The following is a 25,907-nucleotide window of genomic DNA, read 5'->3' on the forward strand; positions in this document are numbered from 1 at the left end:
TGTGGTCCAACTCATCCCAAAGCATCTCAATTGGGTTGAGGTCGGGTGATTGTGGTTGCCAGGTCATCTGATACAGCACTCCATCACTCTCCTTCTTGGTCAAATAGCCCTTAATAAGCCTGAGTTTTGTTTTGGGTCATTGTCCTGTTGAAAAACAAATGATAGTCCCACTAAGCGCAAACCATGTGGGATGGTGTATCGCTGCAGAATGATGTGGTAGCCATGCTGGTTAAGTGTGCCTTGAATTCTAAATAAATCACTGACAGAGTCACCAGCAAACCACCCCCACACCATCACACCTCCTCCTCAATGCTTCACGGTGGGAACCACACATGCGGTGATTCACCTACTCTGCGTCTTAAAGACACGGAGGTTGGAAGCAGAAATCCAAAATTTGTACTCATCAGACCAAAGGACAGATTTCCACAGGTCTAATGTAAATTGCTCATGTTTCTTGGCTCAACCAAGTCTATTCTTCTCATTGGTGTCCTTGAGATGAGATGTGTCTGTTACTTTAACTCTGTAAGGTTCAATATTTTATTTATTTGACCTTTATTTAACTAGGCAAGTCAGTTAAGAACACATTCTTATTTTCAATGATGGCCTAGGAACAGTGGGTCAGTTGCAGAACGACAGATTTTGCACCTTGTCAGCTCGGGGATTTGAACTTGCAACCTTTTGGTTGCTAGTCCAATGCTCTAACCACTAGGCTACCCTGCCGCCCCGTTAAATGGAAGAAGGAAATACATTCCACGAATTAACTTTTAACAAGGCACACCTAATTATTAAAATGCATTCCAGTTGACTACCTCATGAAGCTGGTTGAGAGAATGCCAAGAGTGTGCAAAGCTGTCATCAAGGCAAAAGGTGGCAACTATATTTAGATTTGTTTAACACTGTTTTGGTTACTACATGATTCCATATGTGTTATTTCATAGTTTTGATATCTTCACTATTATTCTACAATGTAGAAAATTGTAAAATAAAGAAAAACCCTTGAACGTGTAGGTGTGTCCAAACTTTTCACCAGTACTGTACATACAGCTGATGCAGACATACATTCAACATATTGATTTTGAGATGTAACAATACGCTTCTAATGTTATCATGAAACACATATTTATGTTGTATTATAAATAAAAACAGAGACCTCGCCAAGGCCCATGGCAGAATGGTGTATATGTTCTGATGGTAGTTGGTATGCATCATGTCCTAACTCTCACCAGTCTTCAGACAAACGTCACAGACAGAGACAGGGAACACCAAGATCAGTCAATAGACACACACAGTCATCTCAAAGTGATCAAAGTGACCGGGTCTTTGATACAAAGCAATCGGATTCCTCTCAAGGCTCCCTTCTCTCTCAAGGGGGATCTTATTCATATTGTCCCCCTAAGTTTACATGTAGGGGGTTGTAGGCTGGGTCAGTCTGTTCATTCCGGGAAAATTACTTTCAGTTGTGTCGTTTCTCCGTTTCTGTTAGTGTGAAAATGGAGGTTTTTCTATCTCTCTCTGCATCACGCCACTCAGATACTTTAACCTGCCAATGTCTCCAAAACAGATGTCAAACAATCCATACAGAGTCCATTATTTAAAAGGGAGACAAGGGGAAAGACTAATAAGATCACCTGTACAGCTTTGACTGTTTCTTGAAGCTGTTCCCTTCCACCTCCTCCCTCCACATTAGCCACTCATACATTATTTTTGTTGACAAAGTGCCTTGAATATGACCCTGTCAGAGGCCTTCTGTGTTGAAGACCAAACTCAGAGACACAGAAAAGGAAGAAAGGAAAGTAGATGGCAAAATAAACATGATTTTCTCTCCAGTGGTCTGCTCCTGTCTGCATGGTTCTTTTAAACTCAGGCCTCATTACATAAAGCTGTGAGCCAAGTGGGTCAGGGCCCACCAGTCTGGTGCCGGAGCACACGGATCAAGCACGTTTAGGCCTCAACTCCATTTGAAAGAGAAATAGCAAATGAAGGCTGTGTCTTCCGATCCTCTACAACGGAGAGAGAGAGAGAGAGAGAGAGAGATGGAGGGGGGAGAGAGAGGGGGAGAGAGAGGAGGAGAGAGAGGAGGAGAAAGAGCAAAGGCAGAAAGAGAGACAGAGGGAGGGGAGAGAGAGAGAGAGGAGAGAGAGGGAGGGGAGAAAGAGAGGGGGAGAGGGAGAGAAAGTGAGGGGGAGAGGGAGAGAGAGGGGAGAGATAGGGGGACAGAGGGAGGGGGAGGGAGGGGGAGACAGAGGGAGGGGAGGAAGAGGGAAGTGAGAGAAAGTGGGGGTAGAGGGATAGAGGGAGAGGGGGGCAGAAGAAGGGGAGAAAGAGGGAGGTGAGAGAAAGTGGGGGTAGAGGGATAGAGGGAGGGGGGCAGGGGAGAAAGAGGGAGGTGAGAGAAAGTGGGGGTAGATGGATAGAGGGAGAGGGGGGAGACAGAGGGAGGGGAGAGAGGGAGGTGAGAGAAAGTGGGGGTAGAGGGAAAGGGGGGGCAGGGGAGAGAGGGGGAGACAGAGGGAGGTGAGAGAAAGTGGGGGTAGAGGGATAGAGGGAAAGGGGGGGGGGCAGGGGGAGAGAGGGGGAGACAGAGGGAGGTGAGAGAAAGTGGGGGTAGAGGGATAGAGGGAGAGGGAGGGCAGGGGGAGCTTATAAATAAGAGTAAGATACATTCAATACATGACACAAGCGGCACAATGATTTGTGACAATATGTGTAGTGGTGGAGTGTGTTAGTACTACGGTCATTTTCCATAAATCCCAGTTGGAAATCCCTCCTGATTCTAGGAATCCCAGTTGGAAATCCCTCCTGATTCTAGGAATCCAAGTTGGAAATCCCTCCTGATTCCAGGAATCCCAGTTGGAAATCCCTCCTGATTCTAGGAATCCCAGTTGGAAATCCCTCCTGATTCTAGGAATCCCAGTTGGAAATCCCTCCTGATTCTAGGAATCCCAGTTGGAAATCCCTCCTGATTCTAGGAATCCCAGTTGGAAATCCCTCCTGATTCCAGGAATCCAAGTTGGAAATCCCTCCTGATTCCAGGAATCCCAGTTGGAAATCCCTCCTGATTCTAGGAATCCCAGTTGGAAATCCCTCCTGATTCCAGGAATCCAAGTTGGAAATCCCTCCTGATTCCAGGAATCCAAGTTGGAAATCCCTCCTGATTCCAGGAATCCCAGTTGGAAATCCCTCCTGATTCCAGGAATCCAAGTTGGAAATCCCTCCTGATTCTAGGAATCCCAGTTGGAAATCCCTCCTGATTCCAGGAATCCCAGTTGGAAATCCCTCCTGATTCCAGGAATCCAAGTTGGAAATCCCTCCTGATTCTAGGAATCCCAGTTGGAAATCCCTCCTGATTCCAGGAATCCAAGTTGGAAATCCCTCCTGATTCTAGGAATCCCAGTTGGAAATCCCTCCTGATTCTAGGAATCCCAGTTGGAAATCCCTCCTGATTCCAGGAATCCCAGTTGGAAATCCCTCCTGATTCCAGGAATCCAAGTTGGAAATCCCTCCTGATTCCAGGAATCCCAGTTGGAAATCCCTCCTGATTCCAGGAATCTTCCAACTAGGGTTATTTATGGAAAGTTGAATGTTGAAACCCTAGTTAGTACAGAGGAAGAAGAAGATGAAAGGCTGGTTAGGCTGGGAGGAGAGGCTGATGACGGCAGCCAACGTGTTTCCTGAACACAGCATCTCAATACATGTCTAAAATTCACTTAACTACTCAGTTAGATGATGAATATTTCACCAATAAACAGTATCAACCGTTCTTCAAACATTCTACAAATAAAAATGAGGTCATTCACCTCTGTCTGTTGTTGTATCTAAAAGCCGTCCATGTCTATGGTGTTCTCAGAGAGGTGGATGGTGACAGAACCATAAGAGCCAAGCGACTGCCGGGTCAGCGATTTTCACAAGGCCGTGTCAGTCTAGAGCGAGCTTGGCACCTGTACGATCCAGACGATAGCTTGCCCCGAAGATGAGCACCGTGACAGGATCAGGGTCAGAGTTCGTTTCTGGTTGCCCACCACTTACCCTAGCTATTTCCTGCTATGCTAGGCCCCTCTAACGCTAGGCCATGCTAACGCTAGGCCCCTCTAACGCTAGGTTCCTCTAACGCTAGGCCCCGCTAACGTTAGGCTCATCTAACGCTAGGCTCCTCTAACGCTAGGCCACGCTAACGCTAGGCCCCTCCAACGCTAGGCCCCTCTAACGCTAGAACCCTCTAACGCTAGGCTCCTCTAACGCTAGGCTCCTCTAATGCTAGGCTCATCTAACGCTAGGCTCATCTAACGCTACAAATTGGCCACGCTAACATCCAGTGGAACAGCCACGCTTACGCTAGGCATCTAAATCTAACGCTAGGCTCCTCTAACCTAGGTATTCCTCTAACGTTTCAGGCCCCTCGGAAGGTGGTGATTGACTCTGCTGTCCCGTCTAACGCTAGGCCAGTTTTGACTGGGCTGAGCGGGAACTGTACTTCCTCTAGGAGGCTCTAAGCAGGCCAGAGGTGGATGAACGCAGTGCCCTTGCTAGGGCCTATCACGCCTGGAGGCGGTGCCGTTCCCTAACAGCTCCTAGGCCCCTCTAACGCTCAACTGGAAGCCAGTGGAACGCGGAGGCTCCTCTGAACACAGGGGCTGCCGTTCTGGATGAGTTGTAGGGGTTTATGGCCCCTCCAGCCAACAGCGCTCCTCTAACGCTAGGCCCCTCTCCAACGCTAGGCCCCTGGAACGACCTGCGCCGCTCCTCTAACGCTCTGCGGATCCTCTAAGCATGAACCTAACGCAGGCCCCCTAACGCCATGATGGCTCCTCTAACGCAGGGGCTCCAGGATCTAACGCCAAGGTTCTTAGCCTCTGGGAGGAGGACACAATGGCTCCTCTCAACGCTGATGGCGAGATCTGGAACGGGCAGTCCTCCCTAACGAAGAGGCTCCTCTTGCCGAGGTTCAGCTAGGTGGGATCCTCATCCACACGATATGTCTGCCAGACATGCAGAACGCTAGGCCTGGTCATCTCTAACGCTAGGCTCCTCTGCATCTAATGATAGGAGAGACCATGTGAGGTTATGCTAGGCCAAGTGACTTGGCTCCTCTAACGCTAGGCCTAGAACAGAGCCCTCAGTGGTAAGCGCTAGGAGCAGGCTCCTCTAACGCTAGGGCCCCTCTAACGCTAGGCTCCTCTAACGCTAGGCTCATCTAAGGATCTGATGGTTCCTATCTAACGCCGATAGGCTCCTCTAGAAGGATAACGCTAGGCCCCTCTAACGCTAGGCCTCCGTGATGCAGAGAAGAGCAGTCTCAGTTGAAACTAGGCTTCCTCTGATTTGGCTCCTCTAAGAAGCCATTCTAACGCTAGCGGGAGAGCTGGCCCCTCTCAAGAGTTCTAGAAAGAAACGAAGGGATACTGGTCCTCTAAGTCTACATCGGAGGGCTAGGCTCCTCTAACGCTGCAGGCTCCTCTAACGGAAGGGCTAGGCCACGCTGACGCTAGGCCCCTCTAACGCTAGGCTCATCTAACGCTAGGCTCCTCTAACGCTAGGCCACGCTAACGCTAGGCTCCTCTAACGCTAGGCCCCTCTAACGCTAGGCTCCTCTAACGCTAGGCCCCTCTAACGCTAGGCTCCTCTAATGCTAGGCCCTCTAACGCTAGGCTCCTCTAACGCTAGGCTCCTCTAACGCTAGGCCCCTCTAACGCTAGGCCCTCTAACGCTAGGCTCCTCTAACGCTAGGCTCCTCTAACGCTAGGCTCCTCTAACGCTAGGCCCCTCTAACGCTAGGCCTAACCTCTAACGCTAGGCTCCTCTAACGCTAGGCCCTCTAACGCTAGGCTCCTCTAACGCTAGGCTCCTCTAACGCTAGGCTCCTCTAACGCTAGGCTCCTCTAACGCTAGGCTCCTCTAACGCTAGGCCTCTAACGCTAGGCCCTCTAACGCTAGGCCCTCTAACGCTAGGCTCCTCTAACGCTAGGCTCCTCTAACGCTAGGCTCCTCTAACGCTAGGCCCCACCTCTAACGCTAGGCTCCCTCTAACGCTAGGCCCCTCTAACGCTAGGCTCCTCTAACGCTAGGCTCCTCTAACGCTAGGCCACCTCTAACGCTAGGCTCCTCTAACGCTAGGCCACGCTAACGCTAGGCTCCTCTAACGCTAGGCTCCTCTAACGCTAGGCTAACGCTAGGCCCTCTAACGCTAGGCCCTCTAACGCTAGGCTCCTCTAACGCTAGGCCCCTCTAACGCTAGGCCCCTCTAACGCTAGGTTCCTCTAACGCTAGGTTCCTCTAACGCTAGGCCCCTAACGCTAACGCTAGGCCCCTAACGCTAGGCCCCTAACGCTAGGCTCCTCTAACGCTAGGCTCCTCTAACGAGAGGCCACTCTAACGCTAGGCCACGCTAACGCTAGGCTCCTCTAACGCTAGGCCACGCTAACGCTAGGTTCCTCTAACGCTAGGCCCCGCTAACGCTAGGCCCCTCTAACGCTAGGCCCCGCTAACGCTAGGCCCCTCTAACGCTAGGCCAAGCTAACGCTAGGCCCCTCTAACGCTAGGTTCCTCTAACACGCGAGGCTCCTCTAACGCTAGGCCACGCTAACGCTAGGCCCCTCTAACGCTAGGTTCCTCTAACGCGAGGCTCCTCTAACGCGAGGCTCCTCTAATGCTAGGCCACGCTAACGCTAGGCCCCTCTAACGCTAGGCTCCTCTAACGCGAGGCTCCTCTAATGCTAGGCCACGCTGACGCTAGGCTCCTCTAACGCTAGGCCACGCTAACGCTAGGCTCCTCTAACGCTAGGCCACGCTAACGCTAGGCTCCTCTAACGCTAGGCCACGCTAACGCTAGGCTCCTCTAACGCTAGGCTCCTCTAACACTAGGTTCCTCTAACGCTAGGCTCCTCTAACGCTAGGCTCCTCTAACGCGAGGCTCCTCTAATGCTAGGCCACGCTGACGCTAGGCTCCTCTAACGCTAGGCCACGCTAACGCTAGGCTCCTCTAACGCTAGGCCACGCTAACGCTAGGCTCCTCTAACGCTAGGCCACGCTAACGCTAGGCTCCTCTAACGCTAGGCTCCTCTAACACTAGGTTCCTCTAACGCTAGGCTCCTCTAACACTAGGTTCCTCTAACGCTAGGCTTCTCTAAAGCTAGGTTCCTCTAATGCTAGGCCACGCTAACGCTAGGCCACGCTAACGCTAGGCTCCTCTAACACTGGGTTCCTCTAACGCTAGGCCACGCTAACGCTAGGCTCCTCTAAGCTAGGCCCTCTCTAGGCTCCTCGCTAGGCTCCTCTAACACTAGGTTCCTCTAACGCTAGGCCACGCTAACGCTAGGCTCCTCTAACGCTAGGCTAACTCTAGGTTCCTCTAATGCTAGGCTCTAACTAGGCTAACGCTAGGCTCCTCTAACACTAGGCTAACGCTAGGCTCCTCTAACACTGGGTTCCTCTAACGCTAGGCCACGCTAACGTCAGTAAAGACAAACAAGCCAAAAATACGGCCTTCCTCTGATCTTTCGATGAGCCAGCAGACACCCCCCCCGACCCCTGAAAAAAGTCAAGCTGAAAAAACAGAGGAAATGAGGAGATGAGGCGGGATGCGTTTCCTCTGGAAGTGTAACTCAACAGATAAACATCCCATCAGACGGATGGACGGGGGCCTGTAGGCCGGGCGGAGGGGGCGACAAGCAGAAGTGTTTCATGGTCAGCAGTGCCGTATCAGAGGCTTTACACTGTGCTCATCTCATCACAGGGCTCATCTCCGCAACACACACACACTACATCATCCATTTCTTTCTACAGGCTTGTAGGAATCACTGGAAGTCTTGAGTTCAGGTAAAACATACTAGACTTTTCTTAAATCTCTATATTTGACACTTTTGGTTTGAGCAATTCATACATCCACATTGTAACAATTCTTTGTTAGCTACTTTGTTGAATTCAATTTTGTTGAATTGGAAAAAAAATCACAAAATCAAAAATAACTATTATTTGAACTACAGTGTGTTGCAGATAAATCACTGTTGTGTGACTCTAAGCCTGACTAGAGCGGGCCTGCCCAGCTCTGCCTCTCTCTCTCTCCTGGCTATCTGCTCTGTGACTGCAGCCCAGCAGTGGTGAGTCAGACCCTGGGAAGGCCCCAGGCCCTTGCCCTTCTCCAGCCCCCTGCCCCTCTCCCCAGCCACTCTCCCCTGCCCCCCTAGCCCTCTCCCCAGCCCCCTGCCCCTCTCCCCAGCCCCTGCCCCTCTCCCCAGCCCCTTCCCCTAGCCCTCTCCCCAGCCCCATGCCCCTCTCCCCAGCCACTCTGCCCCCTAGCCCTCTCCCCAGCCCCTCTCCCCAGCCCCCTGCCCCTCTCCCCAGCCCCAGCCCTCTTCCCAGCCACTCCCCCTAACCCTCTCCCCAGCCCCATGCCCCTCTCCCCAGCCCCTCCCCTGCCCCTCTCCCCAGCCCCTGCTCCCCAGCCCTCTCCCAGCCCCTCTCCCCAGCCCCCTAAGCCCTCTCCCCAGCCCCCTAGCCCCTCTCCCCAGCCCCCTAGCCCTCTCCCCAGTCCCCTCTCCCCAGCCCCCTGCCCCTCTCCCCAGCCCCCTGCCCCCTGCCCCTCTCCCCAGCCCCCTGCCCCTCTCCCCAGCCCCTCTCCCCTAAGCCCTATCCCCAGCCCCCTGCCCCTCTCCCCAGCCCCCTGCCCCTCTCCCCAGCCCCCTAAGCCCTCTCCCCAGCCCCGTGCCCCTCTCCCCAGCACCCCTAGCCCTCTCCCCAGCCCCTCTCCCCAGCCCCCAGGCACACGGAGAAGCTTTCCAGCAGGAGATTTGTTCCACTTTATCTGCATATTTAGGCAGTTTTCAACATGCTCCTAACTGATAAAATGATGCCAGTCTGTCAGGCCGCTGCCAGCTCTGGAGCAGTGACCTTCTAGGGGAAGATTCCTTTTGAAAGAGGAAATGAAAATGAAAAAGAGAGAGAGGGAGAAAAGCTAGCCTGGCTAACAGGGAACCGGTCCAGGGTTTATCACATTAAAAACAATAAACAGAGATGGTAGCAGACACCCCTCACACTAAACAGCCCCTCAGTGGGGCATTGCCATGCTGGTACCAATGTTGCTTCACAGATGATTAGCACCAACAGAAAGACAGACAGGCCTGTCTCCAGGTCCTTCTGCCAAACACCAAAACCTGCATGGAGAACACCTTCGCAACAACAGCACCACACATGGAGAGACAGGGAAGGGAATGAGAGACAGAGACAGAGACAGAGATAGAGACAGAGACAGAGACACAGACAGAGACAGAGATAGAGACAGAGACAGAGAGACAGAGACAGAGATAGAGACAGAGACAGAGAGAGAGAGAGATCAGTGGGATGGAATGAAAGGGAGACTCATCCTTCAGTGCCGCCAGTGACTCCCTCCTCACTGCCTGACAGCCCTGTCACTCAAACCAAAACATCTGAAGGACAGCCAATGGCAGGCCTTGGTTTGCCTTCAGATGTCTTAGTGTTTGTCTGATCAGGCGCCATTCACCATAGTGTCCCAGTAGCCGGAGGCTTCCCGGGCTCCAGGAGAGTGCAGTTAGCTCTTGGTGTGGTATGCTGTCTCTGTGTGTGTGTGTGTGTGTGTGTGTGTGTGTTTGTGTGTGGTTAGTGACAACGAGGAAACAGAAGTCTGTTGATGAACACATTGTGGTTAGCCATTATCTCCTCAGAGCAGAGCAATCCCCTACCATAGTAGCATGCACGCACGCACGCACGCACGCACGCACGCACGCACGCATGCCCACGCACACACACACACACACACACACACACACACACACACACACACACACACACACACACACACACACACACACACACACACACACACACACACACACACACACACACACACACACACACACACACACACACACACACACACACACACACACTCCCGGTTGTGACAGCTGAATTATGGACAAGGATATGGATGGGAGGGATAGAGGGATGAATTGAGAAGCATTCCCTCAGCAGAGAAAAAGCTGGGTCATGGTACTTTGACACCCTTCCCTCCACCTCTGTCACCTCTGGCTGCTCTCTTGTGACTCGCGGCACAATGGTGGTGCCTCGCTCCCTGTCAAGCCACCAAGGACACAAAGACAATCAAATCAACCTTTGACACGAGACCAGAGCGACGAGCCACCAAAGACTTGCTGAGCTGGACGCAACTTTACACCCTCTCTCTCTCATTATCACCCATGTAAAAGTCATTAAGACCAATGCTCAATCAAATATGCCCGGATTAAGACAAGTCCTGATAACTGTGCCATACAGTGCCAGTCAACAGTTTGGACATTCAAGGGTTTTTCTTTATTTGTCCTATTTTCTACATTGTAGAATAACAGTGAAGACATCAAAACTATGAAATAACACATATGGAATTATGTAGTAACAAAATCAAATCAAAATATATTTTAAATTTGAGATTCTTCAAAGTAGCCACCCTTTGCCTTGATGACAGCTTTACACACTCTTGGAATTCTCTCAACCAGCTTCATGAGGTATACATTTCAATTAACAGGGGTGCCTTGTTCAAAGTTCATTTGTGGAATTTCATTCCTTCCTAATGTGTTTGAGCCAATCAACTGTACTGTGAAAAGGTAGAGGTGATATACAGAAGATAGCCTTCCTTGGTAAAAGACCAAGTCCATAATATGGCAAGCAGCTCAAATAAAAAAATCTGTCCTTTGGTCTGATGAGTCCATTTTTGGTTCCTACTGCCGTGTCTTTGTGAGATGCAGAGTAGGTGAATGGATGATCTCCACATGTGCAGTTCCCGCCGTGAATCACGGAGGACTGATGGTGTGGGGCTGCTTTCCTGGTGACAATGACTGTGATTGATTTAGAATTCAAGACACACTTAACCAGCATGGCTACCACAGCCTTCTGCAGCGATACTCCATCCCATCTGGTTTGCTCTTAGTGGGGCTATCATTTTTTCAACAGGAAAATGACCCAACACATCTCCAGGCTGTGTAAGGACTATTTGACCAAGAAGGAGAGTGATGGAATGCTGCACCAGATGACCTGGCCTCCACAATCAACCAACCTCAACCCAATTGAGATGGTTTGGGATGAGTTAGACCGCAGACTGAAGGAAAAGCAAACGTTTTTTGGTTACTACATGATTCCATATGTGTTATTTCATAGTTTTGATGTCGTCACTATTATTCTACAATGTTGAAAATAGTAATAAAAAAAAAAACTTGAATGTGAAGGTGTGTCCAAACATTTGACTGATACTGTATAACAGTGGTTAAGTCCTGGAGCCTCATGGTGTTTGTCCAACAATTTTTTACAGACAGATTATTTCACTTACAATTCACTGTATCACAATTCCAGTGGGTCAGAAGTTTATATACACTAAGTTGACTGTGCCTTTAAACAGCTTGGAAAATTCCAGAAAATGATGTCATGGCTTTAGAAACTTCTGATAGGCTAATTGACATCATTTGAGTCAATTGGAGGTGTACCTGTGGATGTATTTCAAGGCCTACGTTCAAACTTAGTGCCTCTTTGCTTGACATCATGGGAAAATCAAAAGAAATCAGAAAACAAATTGCAGATCTCCACAAGTCTGGTTCATCCTTCATCCTGGTTCATCCAAACGCCTGAAGGTACCACGTTCATCTGTACAAACAATAGTACGCAAGTATAAACACCATGGGACCATGCAGCCGTCATACCGCTCAAGAAGGAGATGCGTTCTGTCTCCTAGAGATAAATGTACTTTGGTGCGAAAAGTGCAAATCATTCCCAGAACAACAGCAAAGGACCCTGTGAAGATGCTGGAGGAAACAGGCACAAAAGTATCTATATCCACAGTAAAACGAGTCCTATATCGACATAACATGAAAGGCCGCTCAGCAAGGAAGAAGCCACTGCTCCAAAACCACCATTAAAAAGCCAGACTACGGTTTGCAACTGCACATGGGGACAAAGATCGTACTTTTTGGAGAAATGTCCTCTGGTCTGATGAAACAAAAATAGAACTGTTCAGCATTAATGACCATTGTTATGTTTGGAGGAAAAAGGGGGAGGCTTGCAAGCTGAAGAACACCATCCCAACCGTGAAGCACGGGGGTGGCAGCATTATGTTGTGGGGGTGCTTTGCTGCAGGAGGGACTGGTGCACTTCACAAAATTGATGGCATCATGAGGAACGAAAATGATGTGGATATATTGAAGCAACATCTCAAGACATCAGTCAGGAAGCTAAAGCTTGGTTGCAGATGTGTCTTCCAAATGGACAATGACCCCAAGCATACTTCCAGAGTTGTGGCAAAATGGCTTAAGGACAACAAAGTCAAGGTATTGGAGTGGCCATCACAAAACCTGACCTCAATCCTATAGAACATTTGTGGGCAGAACTTAAAAAGCGTGTTGCAGCAAGGAGGTCTACAAACCTGACTCAGTTACACCAGCTCTGTCAGGAGGAATGGGCCAATATTCACCCAATTTATTGTGGGAAGCTTGTGGAAGTCTACCCAAAACATTTGACCCAAGTTAAACAATTTAAAGGCAATGCTACCAAATACTAATTGAATGTATGTAAACTTCTGACCCACTGTGAATGTGAAATAAATAAAAGCTGACATAAATAATTCTCTCTCCTATTATTCTGACATTTCACATTCTTAAAATAAAGTGGTGATCCTAACTGACCTAAGACAGGGAATTTTTACTAGAATTAAATGCCAGGAATCGTGAAAACTGAGTTTAAATGTATTTGGCTAAGGTGTATGTCAATTTCCGACTTCAACTGTATATAGAGAGATAAAGATAGACAGAGAGAAATAGATAAATAGAGATATATATAGATAGATAGATACAAAAAACATATACAGAGAGATATACATACAAAGATTGAGAGAGAGGGAGAGATGAATCCACTGTCACACACTACCTGCAGAGATGCGAGGGCAGTCTGGTAGCATGGGCTCCATCGGTGTGTCCAGGGGCTCGGGGCTTGACACCCAGTTCCGGCAGTGCTGTGGGGGGAGGAGGTGGTGAAGAGAGGAGAGACGGGGGAAGGAGACAGGAACAAGCAATTAAAAGTCCCGTGACACACTGCTCAGACTAGTCAGATTTTGTTTGTGATGGCGAGCCGGGACGCCCCAGGGGGGTGTCTACGCAGCCTGGTGACCCATAACCCCTCAACACCCCCCTCCGCCAGTCCACAGCCTTACACTTAGAGGCAGCAGAGGAGCGCTTCTTCAGACATATCTTTATCCCTTCCCTCTTGTCTTCACCCATCTACATGTGGAATGCTACTTTATACAGTGTGTGTGTGTGTGTGTGTGATGATTCCAACTGACAGTGTGTGTTATGTCCAGTGGGTTGATGGTGCAGTGTGTGTTAGTTTGACGGGTGTGGAGGAGGGAGAGGGAGGATGAAGAGAAGGTGGAATGCATGGAGAAGACGTTCCTGAGATAAGATACAAGTGAAATAGAAGAGATTAGGCTCTGAGATTAGGCTGGCCTCCTGACCAATCACTGAGATTAGGCTGGCCTCCTGACCAATCACTGAGATTAGGCTGGCCTCCAGACCAATCACTGAGATTAGGCAGGCCTCCTGACCAATCACTGAGATTAGGCTGGCCTCCTGACCAATCACTGAGATTAGGCTGGCCTCCTGACCAATCACTGAGATTAGGCTGGCCTCCTGACCAATCACTGAGATTAGGCTGGCCTCCTGACCAATCACTGAGATTAGGCTGGCCTCCTGACCAATCACTGAGATTAGGCTGGCCTCCTGACCAATCACTGAGATTAGGCTGGCCTCCTGACCAATCACTGAGATTAGGCTGGCCTCCTGACCAATCACTGAGATTAGGCTGGGACCAATCACTGAGATTAGGCTGGCCTCCTGACCAATCACTGAGATTAGGCTGGCCTCCTGACCAATCACTGAGATTAGGCTGGCCTCCTGACCAATCACTGAGATTAGGCTGGCCTCCTGACCAATCACTGAGATTAAGCTGGCCTCCTGACCAATCACTGAGATTAGGCTGGCCTCCCGACCAATTACTGAGATTAGGCTGGCCTCCAGACCAATCACTGAGATTAGGCTGGCCTCCTGACAAATCACTGAAATTATGCTGGCCTTCGGCCCACCTGATAGCCAATACAGTGCTTGTGTGTGTGGGGGTGTGTTTGTGTGTGTTTTGGGAGAGGGTCCCATCCTTGAACCCTCCTACATCACCCCCCCCCTTGGGGAGGCCAGTGAACCCCCCCCCACCTTGCCTAGATCCCTGGGTATCCTCACACTGCCTCCCGCCCACACCCTTCCTCAACCTGTCCTCCCCCCCCCCCTCCCCCCTGAGTCCTCAAGGGCCACTCAAGGGTCACTATGCCCCCACCCGGGACCCACCCGCATCATCTGGACATTCCTTTGTGTGTTTGTGTGTGTGTGCGAGAGAGGGAGAGAGAAAGAAACTGTGTATGTGTGTGTGTGACTGTTGTGTGTGTGTGTGTGTGTCAGCACATGCATTCTCCAGCGAAATTACACATTTATATGGTGAAGAGGCCGGCCCGGTCGGTCGGTATGCTCTTTGTTTTCTCTCGGTTGTCTTCTTATCTCCGGGGCGGCAATTTTCACATTTTTATACTACCATGCAGATTTTCCTCAGGTGTAGCCCTCAGGTGTAGCCCTCAGGTGTAGCCCTCAGCGGTAGCCCTCACTGGTAGCCCTCAGGTGTAGCCCTCAGGTGTAAACCTCAGGTGTAGCCCTCACTGGTAGCCCTCACTGATAGCCCTCAGGTGTAACCCTCAGCGGTAGCCCTCAGGTGTATCCCTCACTGGTAGCCCTCAGGTGTAGCCCTCAGGTGGAGCCCTCACTGGTAGCCCTCAGGTGTAGCCCTCAGGTGTAGCCCTCAGCGGTAGCCCTCAGGTGTAGCCCTCAGGTGTAGCCCTCACTGGTAGCCCTCATGTGTAGCCCTCAGGTGTAGCCCTCAGCGGTAGCCCTCAGGTGTAGCCCTCACTGGTAGCCCTCATGTGTAGCCCTCACTGGTAGCCCTCAGGTGTAGCACTCAGGTGTAGCCCTCAGGTGTAGCCCTCACTAGTAGCCCTCAGCGGTAGCCCTCAGGTGTAGCCCTCACTGGTAGCCCTCAGGTGTAGCCCTCAGGTGTAGCCCTCACTGGTAGCCCTCAGGTGTAGCCCTCAGCGGTAGCCCTCAGGTGTAGCCCTCAGCGGTAGCCCTCACTAGTAGCCCTCAGCGGTAGCCCTCAGCGGTAGCCCTCAGGTGTAGCCCTCAGGTGTAGCCCTCAGGTGTAGCCCTCAGGTGTAGCCCTCACTGGTAGCCCTCAGGTGTAGCCCTCAGCGGTAGCCCTCAGGTGTAGCCCTCAGCGGTAGCCCTCAGGGGTAGCCCTCAGCTGTAGCCCTCAGCGGTAGCCCTCAGGTGTAGCCCTCAGGGGTAGCCTTCAGGTGTAGCCCTCATGGGTAGCCCTCAGGTGTAGCCCTCAGGTGTAGCCCTCAGGTGTAGCCCTCAACTCTCTGTGTTTGTTTCCAACTCTATGACAACAACTTAATGTAAACTTCACGTTCATTTCAGAGTCATGCACCTGTAGTGAGGATCAATCCACCTTATTCATGTCTGTAGGCAACAAATACACACATCATTCTGATAAGGAAGTAAGGAAAAAGACATGATTTGTACGTATATTGATGGGGATAAAGCTATAAGGGTCAGAGGGCAAAATTTTTTATGTTGTCACCTTTCTTTAACAATTCCGTGAGGAGGAACTTTAGTGTAACCAGAGATTAATTACAGCATAACGGACGGACGGACGGACGGACAGACAGACAGACAGACAGACAGACTCATTGTATCTCCCTAATTCATTCCATCTGGAAGAAGAAGATGTCAGCTGTGCTGGTGTGCTTTGAGTGGGGGGAGGCATTTCAAAGGCCGCCCTCCCGCTCCCTGCCAATGGAGGAGCAGGGGCCGGCGTTTCAACAGATTTGTCAAGGCAACCCCAACGTTGTGGGAACAGAGAGAGCAGGCTGAGTTTCAGTCAGATACAGGCGAGCACACTGCATGGAACTAGAGGGACGTTGACAAAACGATGCCACATCGAACTCTCTCTCAGACATTATTACTATCAATACTTCATGCCAGGACGCCAATCCATGGCAACATTGAACTGAATGAGACACCACAAACATAAACAGGTCACCCTGGTTTATCTGCGCTGGTTTGACTGTGCTGGTTTGTCTGTGCTGGTTTGTCTGTGCTGGTTTGTCTGTGCTGGTTTGTCTGTGCTGGTTTGTGTGTGTGTGTGTGTGTGTGTGTGTGTGTGTGTGTGTGTGTGTGTGTGTGTGTGTGTGTGTGTGTGTGTGTGTGTGTGTGTGTGTGTGTGTGTGTGTGTGTGTGTGTGTGCATGGCAAAAAGTGAAATCTAAGCATCAAGCTATTTTTTGTTAAAATAAGCTAAATTATCTGCCAACGACGTTAAATAATTTAGCTTAGTACTACTTTTTTAAATATATTATAACTCAATATAAAATACCTAGGCATGCTTAGATTTCATTTTGTGTGTGTGTGTTTGAAATGCTTTGTCTTAGACTGAAATATGCTTGAAAAAGGGAAAGGAGAGGAGGAGAGGAGAGGAGGAGAGGAGAGGAGGAGAAGCTTACATACACATACACATACACACGCTGCGGCTTTTTCACGCAAACTCATTCAGTCCCACCATTATTAATCAGAAACACATGGCTCCGAGATCCGACAATCCTTTTGGAGCCTGGCGGCAGAAACCGGTGGCCGGCCGGGACTTAACGGGATGCTAACAGTGCTCCTAATGGTGCACTGTTATGATTTCAGAATGTGTAAACGGCAGACAGGTGTTACTGGGAAAGAGGTCCTACCTGTGCAACACTTTTAAGCTTCCCATCAGGCCTATAATGAGCCACCTGCTCTGGGCTACAGCCTGCAGTAAAGCCTGCCTCCCACTGCGCTCACTGCCAAGCCCACTTAACCAGCACAAACATACTGTACGTGTGTGTGTACCTGCCACGGCTGCTATAGCATGGCTAACAGTATGGAGACCAAACACTGCTTTGACAGTAGGCTGTACTACAACTTTACAGATACAGTGATACACACAGGTCCTGGAAGTGCTGTCAATATATAGCCTCTATGTCCCCCAACCCACCTTAACACATACACACACGCTCACACGACCGATCCTACATAAACATGCTGAGCCCTGTAGCGAGCCCATCTCCTCCCAAACCCCTGTAGTCTGTCATATCAAGACTTACACACATAAAGTGCCTGAGACCCTGACTTGTTCCCTATGGGCCAGAACCCACTACTGTTTGATATGGGCCAGAACCCACCTGTTTGACTTGTTCCCTGTGGGAACCCACTACTTGCTCCCAAACCTTCTCAAACCCCAGACACTAAACATCACTCCTCAGACATCCTTTAACTGCCTGAGACCCCTGACTTGTTCCCTATGGGCCAGAACCCACTACTGTTTGACTTGTTCCCTGTGGGCCAGCTCCCACTACTGTTTGACTTGTTCCCTATGGGCCAGCTCCCACTACTGTTTGACTTGTTCCCTATGGGCCAGCTCCCACTACTGTTTGACTTGTTCCCTGTGGGCCAGCTCCCACTACTGTTTGACTTGTTCCCTATGGGCCAGCTCCCACTACTGTTTGACTTGTTCCCTATGGGCCAGCTCCCACTACTGTTTGACTTGTTCCCTGTGGGCCAGCTCCCACTACTGTTTGACTTGTTCCCTGTGGGCCAGCTCCCACTACTGTTTGACTTGTTCCCTGTGGGCCAGCTCCCACTACTGTTTGACTTGTTCCCTGTGGGCCAGCTCCCACTACTGTTTGTGTAATCTCAGTGGATTATGATGCTTTATTCATGGCAGTGCCATCCTTTGCGTGCGTGTGACCAGCACAGTGACAAGAGACACCTTGGGCTGTGACCGGCTGACAGCTGCACACCTCTCTGTCCTCTTCCCTCTGGTCCCCACTACCTCTGTCCTCTTCCCTCTGTTCCCCCTCTACCTCTGTCCTCTTCCCTCTGTTCCCCCTCTACCTTATCTTCTCTGTTACCATGTCTTATCTTCCCTCTTCCCTCTCTACTGTTCTGTCCTCTTCCATGTCTCTCCATGTCTCTACCTCTTTCTGCTTCCCTCTGTTCCCCCCATGTCTCTACATCTGCTTCCCTCTGTTCCCCCTCTACATGTCTCTAACTCTATCTGCTTCCCTCTCTTCCCCCTCTACCTCAGTCCTGTTCCCTCTCTTCCCCCTCTACATGTCTCTAATTTCCATCTGTCTACATGTCTCTACCTCTATCTGTTCCTCTGTTCCCCCTCTACTCTGTCTTCTTCCATCTGGTCTACCTCTGTCCTCTTACTCTGTTCCCCCTCTACATGTCTCTAACTTGCCCTCTTCCCCTGTTCCCCCTCTACATGTCTCCCTCTGCCCTCTTCCCTCTGTTCCCCCTCTACATGTCTCTAACTCTGCCTGCTTCCCTCTGTTCCCCCTCTACATGTCTCTAACTCTGCCCTCTTCCCTCTGTTCCCCCTCTACATGTCTCTAACTCTGCCCTCTTCCCTCTGTTCCCCCTCTACATGTCTCTACCTTTATCCCCTTCTCTCTGTTCCCCCTCTACATGTCTCTAACTCTGTCCTCTTCCCTCTGTTCCCCCTCTACATGTCTCTACCTCTGTCCTCTTCCCTCTGTTCCCCCTTGACATGTCTCTACCTCTGTCCTCTTCCTCTGTTCCCCCTCTACATGTCTCTACCTCTGTCCTCTTCCCTCTGTTCCCCCTCTACATGTCTCTACCTCTGTACTGTTCCCTCTCATGTCTCTAACTCTATCCTCTTCTCTGTTCCCTCTTCCCCCTCTGTTCCCTATGCCCCCTTCCCTCTACATGTCTCTAACTCTGTCCTCTTCCCTCTGTTCCCCCTCTACATGTCTCTAACTCTGTCATCTTCTTCCCACTCTGTCCTCTTCCCCCCCCTCTACATGTCTCTACCTCTATCATCTTCCCTCTGTTCCCCCTCTACATGTCTCTAACTCTGCCCTCTTCCCTCTGTTCCCCCTCTACATGTCTCTAACTCTACCCTCTTCCCTCTGCTCCCCCTCTACATGTCTCTACCTCTGTCCTCTTCCCCCTGTTCCCCCTCTACATGTCCTCTTCCCTCTGTTCCCCCTCTACATGTCTCTAACTCTGTCCTCTTCCCTCTGTTCCCCCTCTACATGTCTCTAACTCTGTCCTCTTCCCTCTGTTCCCCCTCTACATGTCTCTAACTCTGTCCTCTTCCCTCTGTTCCCCCCTACATGTCTCTACCTCTATCATCTTCCCTCTGTTCCCCTTTACATGTCTCTAACTCTGTCCTCTTCCCTCTGTTCCCCCTCTACATGTCTCTAACTATGTCCTCTTCCCTCTGTTCCCCCTCTACATGTCTCTACCTCTATCCTCTTCACACTGCTCCCCCTCTACATGTCTCTAACTCTGTCCTCTTCCCACTGTTCCCCCTCTACATGTCTCTAACTCTGTCCTCTTCCCACTGTTCCCCCTCTACATGTCTCTAACTCTGTCCACTTCCCCCTGTTCCCCCTCTACATGTCTCTACCTCTATCCTCTTCCCTCTGTTCCCCCTCTACATGTCTCAAACTCTGTCCTCTTCCCTCTGTTCCCCCTCTACATGTCTCTACCTCTATCCTCTTCCCACTGTTCCCACTCTGCATATCTCTACATCGTTCCTCATCCCTCTGGACCCCTCTACATGTCTCTAACTCTGTCCTCTTCCCTCTGTTCCACCTCTACATGTCTCTAACTCTGTCCTCCTCTGTTCCCCCCTCATGTACCTCCTGTTCCCACTCTGCATATCTCTACCTCTCTACATGTCTCTAACTCTGTCCTCTTCCTCTGTTCCCCCTTCTCTCTGCTTTCTGTTCCCCCTCTACATGTCTCTAACTCTATCTGCTTCCCTCTCTTCCCCCTCTACCTCAGTCCTGTTCCCTCTCTTCCCCCTCTACATGTCTCTACCTCTCTATTTCCATCTGTTCCTCCTCTACATGTCTCTACCTCTATCTGCTTACCTCTGTTCCCCCTCTACATGTCTCTAACTCTCTATTTCCCTCTGTTCCCCCTCTACCTCTGTCTTCTTCCATCTGGTCCCCCTCTACCTCTGTCCTCTTCCCTCTGTTCCCCCTCTACATGTCTCTAACTCTGCCCTCTTCCCTCTGTTCCCCCTCTACATGTCTCTAACTCTGCCCTCTTCCCTCTGTTCCCCCCTCATGTTCTGTTCCCCTCTACATGTCTCTAACTCTGTCCTCTTCCCTCTGTTCCCCCTCTACATGTCTCTACCTCTGTCCTCTTCCCTCTGTTCCCCCTCTACATGTCTCTAACTCTACTCTTCCCTCATACATGTCTCTAACTCTATCCTCTTCCCTCTGTTCCCCCTCTCTGTCTCTAACTCTGTCCTCTTCCCTCTGTTCCCCCTCTACATGTCTCTAACTCTGTCCTCTTCCCTCTGTTCCCCCTCTACATGTCTCTACCTCTGTCCTCTTCCCTCTGTTCCCCCTTGACATGTCTCTACCTCTGTCCTCTTCCCTCTGTTCCCCTCTACATGTCTCTACCTCTATCCTTCCCTCTGTTCCCCTCTACATGTCTCTAACTATGCCCTCTTCCCTATGTTCCCCCTCTACATGTCTCTAACTCTGTCCTCTTCCCTCTGTTCCCCCTCTACATGTCTCTACCTCTGTCCTCTTCCCCCTGTTCCCCCTCTACATGTCTCTACCTCTGTCCTCTTCCCCCTGTTCCCCTCTACATGTCTCTACCTCTATCATCTTCCCTCTGTTCCCCCTCTACATGTCTCTAACTCTGCCCTCTTCCCTCTGTTCCCCCTCTACATGTCTCTAACTCTACCCTCTTCCCTCTGCTCCCCCTCTACATGTCTCTACCTCTGTCCTCTTCCCTCTGTTCCCCTCTACATGTCTCTACCTCTATCATCTTCCCTCTGTTCCCCCTCTACATGTCTCTAACTCTGTCCTCTTCCCCCTGTTCCCCCTCTACATGTCTCTACCTCTATCCTCTTCCCTCTGTTCCCCCTCTACATGTCTCAAACTCTGTCCTCTTCCCTCTGTTCTCTACATGTCTCTATCCTCTTCCCTCTGTTCCCCCTTACATGTCTCTAACTCTTTCCTCTTCCCTCTGTTCCCCCTCTACATGTCTCTAACTCTGTCCTCTTCCCTCTGTTCCCCCTCTACATGTCTCTCTCTATCCTCTTACACTGTTCCCCCTCTACATGTCTCTAACTCTGTTCCCCTGTTCCCCCTCTACATGTCTCTAACTCTGTCCTCTTCCCTCTGTTCCCCCTCTACGTGTCTCTAACTCTGTCCTCTTCCATCTGTTCCCTCTCTACATGTCTCTACCTCTATCCTCTTCCCTCTGTTCCCCCTCTACATGTCTCTACCTCTGTCCTCTTCCCTCTGTTCCCCCCTACATGTCTCTACCTCTATCCTCTTCCCACTGTTCCCACTCTCATATCTCTACCTCTACCCTCTTCCCTCTGCTCCCCCTCTACATGTCTCTAACTCTGTCCTCTTCTGTTCCCCCTCTACATGTCTCTACTCTGTCCTCTTCCCTCTGTTCCCCTCTCCATGTCTCTGTCCTCTTCCCTCTGTTCCCCCTCTACATGTCATCTTCCCTCTGTTCCCCCTTACATGTCTCTAACTCTGTCCTCTTCCCTCTGTTCCCCCTCTACATGTCTCTAACTCTGTCCTCTTCCCCCTGTTCCCCCTCTACATGTCCTCTTCCCTCTACCATGTCTCTAACTCTGTCCTCTTCCCCTGTTCCCCCTCTACATGTCTCTACCTCTATCCTCTTCCCTCTGTTCCCCCTCTACATGTCTCTAACTCTATCCTCTTTCTGTTCCCCCTCTACATGTCTCCTGTCCTCTTACTCTGTTCCCCCTCTACATGTCTCTATCCTCTTCCACTTCCCCCTCTACATGTCTCTAACTCTGTCCTCTTCCCACTGTTCCCCTCTACATGTCTCTCTCTCCACTGTTCCCCCTATCCTCTCCCCCTCTCCCCCCTCTATCCTCTCTTCCCTCTGTTCCCCCTCTACATGTCTCAAACTCTGTCCTCTTCCCTCTGTTCCCCCTCTCATGTCTCTACCTCTATCCTCTTCCCACTGTTCCCACTCTGCATATCTCTACCTCTGTCCTTCCCTTGGACCCCCTCTGTCTTAACTCTGTCCTCTTCCCTCCCCCTCTACATGTCTCTCTGTCCTCTTCCCTCTGTTCCTACTTCCCTCTGTTCCCACTCTGCATATCTCTACCCCTACATGTCTCTAACTCTGTCCTCTTCCCTCTGTTCCCCTCTACACATGTGCTTCCCTCTGTTCCCCCTCTACATGTCTCTAACTCTATCTGCTTCCCTCTCTTCCCCCTCTACCTCAGTCCTGTTCCCTCTCTTCCCCCTCTACATGTCTCTACCTCTCTATTTCCATCTGTTCCTCCTCTACATGTCTCTACCTCTATCTGCTTACCTCTGTTCCCCCTCTACATGTCTCTAACTCTCTATTTCCCTCTGTTCCCCCTCTACCTCTGTCTTCTTCCATCTGGTCCCCCTCTACCTCTGTCCTCTTCCCTCTGTTCCCCCTCTACATGTCTCTAACTCTGCCCTCTTCCCTCTGTTCCCCCCTCTGTCTGCCCCTCTTCCCTCTGTTCCCCCTCTACATGTCTCTACCTTTATCCCCTTCTCTCTGTTCCCACTCTACATGTCTCTAACTCTGTCCTCTTCCCTCTGTTCCCCCTCTACATGTCTCTAACTCTGTCCTCTTCCCTCTGTTCCCCCTTGACATGTCTCTAACTCTGTCCTCTTCCCTCTGTTCCCCCTCTACATGTCTCTAACTCTATCCTCTTCCCTCTGTTCCCCCTCTACATGTCTCTAACTCTGTCCTCTTCCCTCTGTTCCCCCTCTACATGTCTGTCCTCTTCCCTCTGTTCCCCCTCTACATGTCTCTACCTCTGTCCTCTGTTCCCCTGACATGTCTTCCCCCTCTACATGTCTCTACCTCTGTCTCTTCCCTCTGTTCCCCTCTACATGTCTCTACCTCTATCCTCTTCCCTCTGTTCCCACATGTCTCAACCTCTGTCCTCTTCCCTCTGTTCCCCCTCTACATCTCTACTCTTCTGTCCTGTTCCCCCTTTACATGTCTCCCTCTGTCCTCTTCCCTCTGTTCCCCCTCTACATGTCTCTAACTCTGTCCTCTTCCCTCTGTTCCATGTCTCTACCTCTACATGTCCCCTCTACATGTCTCTAACTCTGTCCTCTTCCCACTGTTCCCCCTCTACATGTCTCCTCTGTCCTCTTCCCACTGTTCCCCCTCTACATGTCTCTAACTCTGTCCTCTTCCATCTGTTCCCCCTCTACATGTCTCTACCTCTATCCTCTTCCCTCTGTTCCCCCTCTACATGTCTCAAACTCTGTCCTCTTCCCTCTGTTCCCCCTCTACATGTCTCTACCTCTATCCTCTTCCCACTGTTCCCACTCTGCATATCTCTACCTCTGTCCTCTTCCCTCTGGACCCCTCTACATGTCTCTAACTCTGTCCTCTTCCCTCTGTTCCACCTCTACATGTCTCTAACTCTGTCCTCTTCCCTCTGTTCCCCTCTCCATGTCTCTACCTCTTTCTGCTTTCCTCTGTTCCCCCTATACATGTCTCTACCTCTATCTGCTTCCCTCTGTTCCCCCTCTACATGTCTCTACCTGTTCCCTCTCTTCTCTACATGTCTCTACCTCTCTATTTCCATCTGTTCCTCCTCTGTCTCTACCTCTTCCCTCTGTCTACATGTCTCTAACTCCCTCTGTCTTCTTCCACATGTTCTCTACATGTCTCTAACTCTGTCCTCTCCCCCTCTACTTCCCTCTCTTCCCCCCTCTACATGTCTACTTCCCCCTGTTCCCCTCTACATGTCTCTACCTCTATCCTCTTCCCTCTGTTCCCCCTCCATGTCTCAAACTCTGTCCTCTTCCCTCTGTTCCCCCTCTACATGTCTCTACCTCTATCCTCTTCCCACTGTTCCCACTCTGTTCCTCTTCCCCTGGACCCCTACATGTCTCTAACTCTGTCCTCTTCCCTCTGTTCCACCTCTACATGTCTCTAACTCTGTCCTCTTCCCTCTGTTCCCCTCTCCATGTCTCTACCTCTTTCTGCTTTCCTCTGTTCCCCCTATACATGTCTCTACCTCTATCTGCTTCCTCTGTTCCCCCCTCTACATGTCTCTATCTCTTATCTCTTCCCCCTCTACCCTCCTGTTCCCCCCCCTCTCCACATGTCTCTATCTGCTTACCTCTGTTCCCCTTCCATGTCTCTAACTCTCTATTTCACTCTGTTCCCCCTCTACCTCTGTCTTCTTCCATCCCCCTCTACATGTTCCCCCTCTACATGTCTCTACTCTGCCCTCTTCCCTCTGTTCCCTCTCTACATGTCTCTAACTTGCCCTCTTCCCTCTGTTCCCCCTCTACATGTCTCTAACTCTGCCTGCTTCCCTCTGTTCCCCCTCTACATGTCTCTAACTCTGCCCTCTGTTCCCCCTCTACATGTCTCTCTTCCTCTGTTCCCCCTCTACATGTCTCTAACTCTGTCCTCTTCCCTCTGTTCCCCCTCTACATGTCTCTACCTCTGTCCTCTTCCCTCTGTTCCCCCTTGACATGTCTCTACCTCTGTCCTCTTCCCTCTGTTCCCCTCTACATGTCTCTACCTCTATCCTCTTCCCTCTGTTCCCCCTCTACATGTCTCTAACTATGCCCTCTTCCCTATGTTCCCCCTCTACATGTCTCTAACTCTGTCCTCTTCCCTCTGTTCCCCCTCTACATGTCTCTACCTCTGTCCTCTTCCCCCTGTTCCCCCTCTACATGTCTCTACCTCTGTCCTCTTCCCTCTGTCTACATGTCTCTACCTCTATCATCTTCCCTCTGTTCCCCCTCTACATGTCTCTAACTCTGCCCTCTTCCCTCTGTTCCCCCTCTACATGTCTCTAACACCCTCTTCCCTCTGCTCCCCCTCTACATGTCTCTATCCTCTTCCCTCTGTTCCCCTCTACATGTCTCTACCTCTATCATCTTCCCTCTGTTCCCCCTCTACATGTCTCTAACTCTGTCCTCTATCCCCCTGTTCCCCCTCTACATGTCTCTACCTCTATCTGCTTACCTCTGTTCCCCCTCTACATGTCTCTACCTCTATCCTCTTCCCACTGTTCCCCTCTACATGTCTCTAACTCTGTCCTCTTCCCTCTGTTCCCCCTCTACATGTCTCTAACTCTGTCCTCTTCCCACTGTTCCCCTCTACATGTCTCTAACTCTGTCCTCATCCCCTGTTCCCCCTCTACATGTCTCTACCTCTATCCTCTTCCCTCTGTTCCCCCTCTACATGTCTCAAACTCTGTCCTCTTCCCTCTGTTCCCCCTCTACATGTCTCTAACTCTGTCCTCTTCCCTCTGTTCCCCCTTTACATGTCTCTAACTCTGTCCTCTTCCCTCTGTTCCCCCTCTACATGTCTCTAACTATGTCCTCTTCCCTCTGTTCCCCCTCTACATGTCTCTACCTCTATCCTCTTCACACTGCTCCCCCTCTACATGTCTCTAACTCTGTCCTCTTCCCTCTGTTCCCCCTCTACATGTCTCAAACTCTGTCCTCTTCCCTCTGTTCCCCCTCTACATGTCTCTAACTCTGTCCTCTTCCCTCTGTTCCCCCTTTACATGTCTCTAACTCTGTCCTCTTCCCTCTGTTCCCCCTCTACATGTCTCTAACTCTGTCCTCTTCACTCTGTTCCCCCTCTACATGTCTCTAACTCTGTCCTCTTCCCTCTGTTCCCCCTCTACATGTCTCTACCTCTATCCTCTTCCCACTGTTCCCACTCTGCA

The 25,907-nt window shown here is 50.7% G+C and overlaps 1 pseudogene; it reads right to left on the reverse strand.

Annotated features, from left to right (window-relative positions):
* The window catches only part of LOC135546676 (cotranscriptional regulator ARB2A homolog), a 337,690-nt pseudogene that overhangs the window by 67,765 nt on the left and 244,018 nt on the right, over positions 1-25,907 (reverse strand).

Source organism: Oncorhynchus masou, chromosome 1 (genome assembly GCF_036934945.1).
Source record: "Oncorhynchus masou masou isolate Uvic2021 chromosome 1, UVic_Omas_1.1, whole genome shotgun sequence".
Classification (NCBI taxonomy): Eukaryota; Metazoa; Chordata; class Actinopteri; order Salmoniformes; family Salmonidae; genus Oncorhynchus; species Oncorhynchus masou.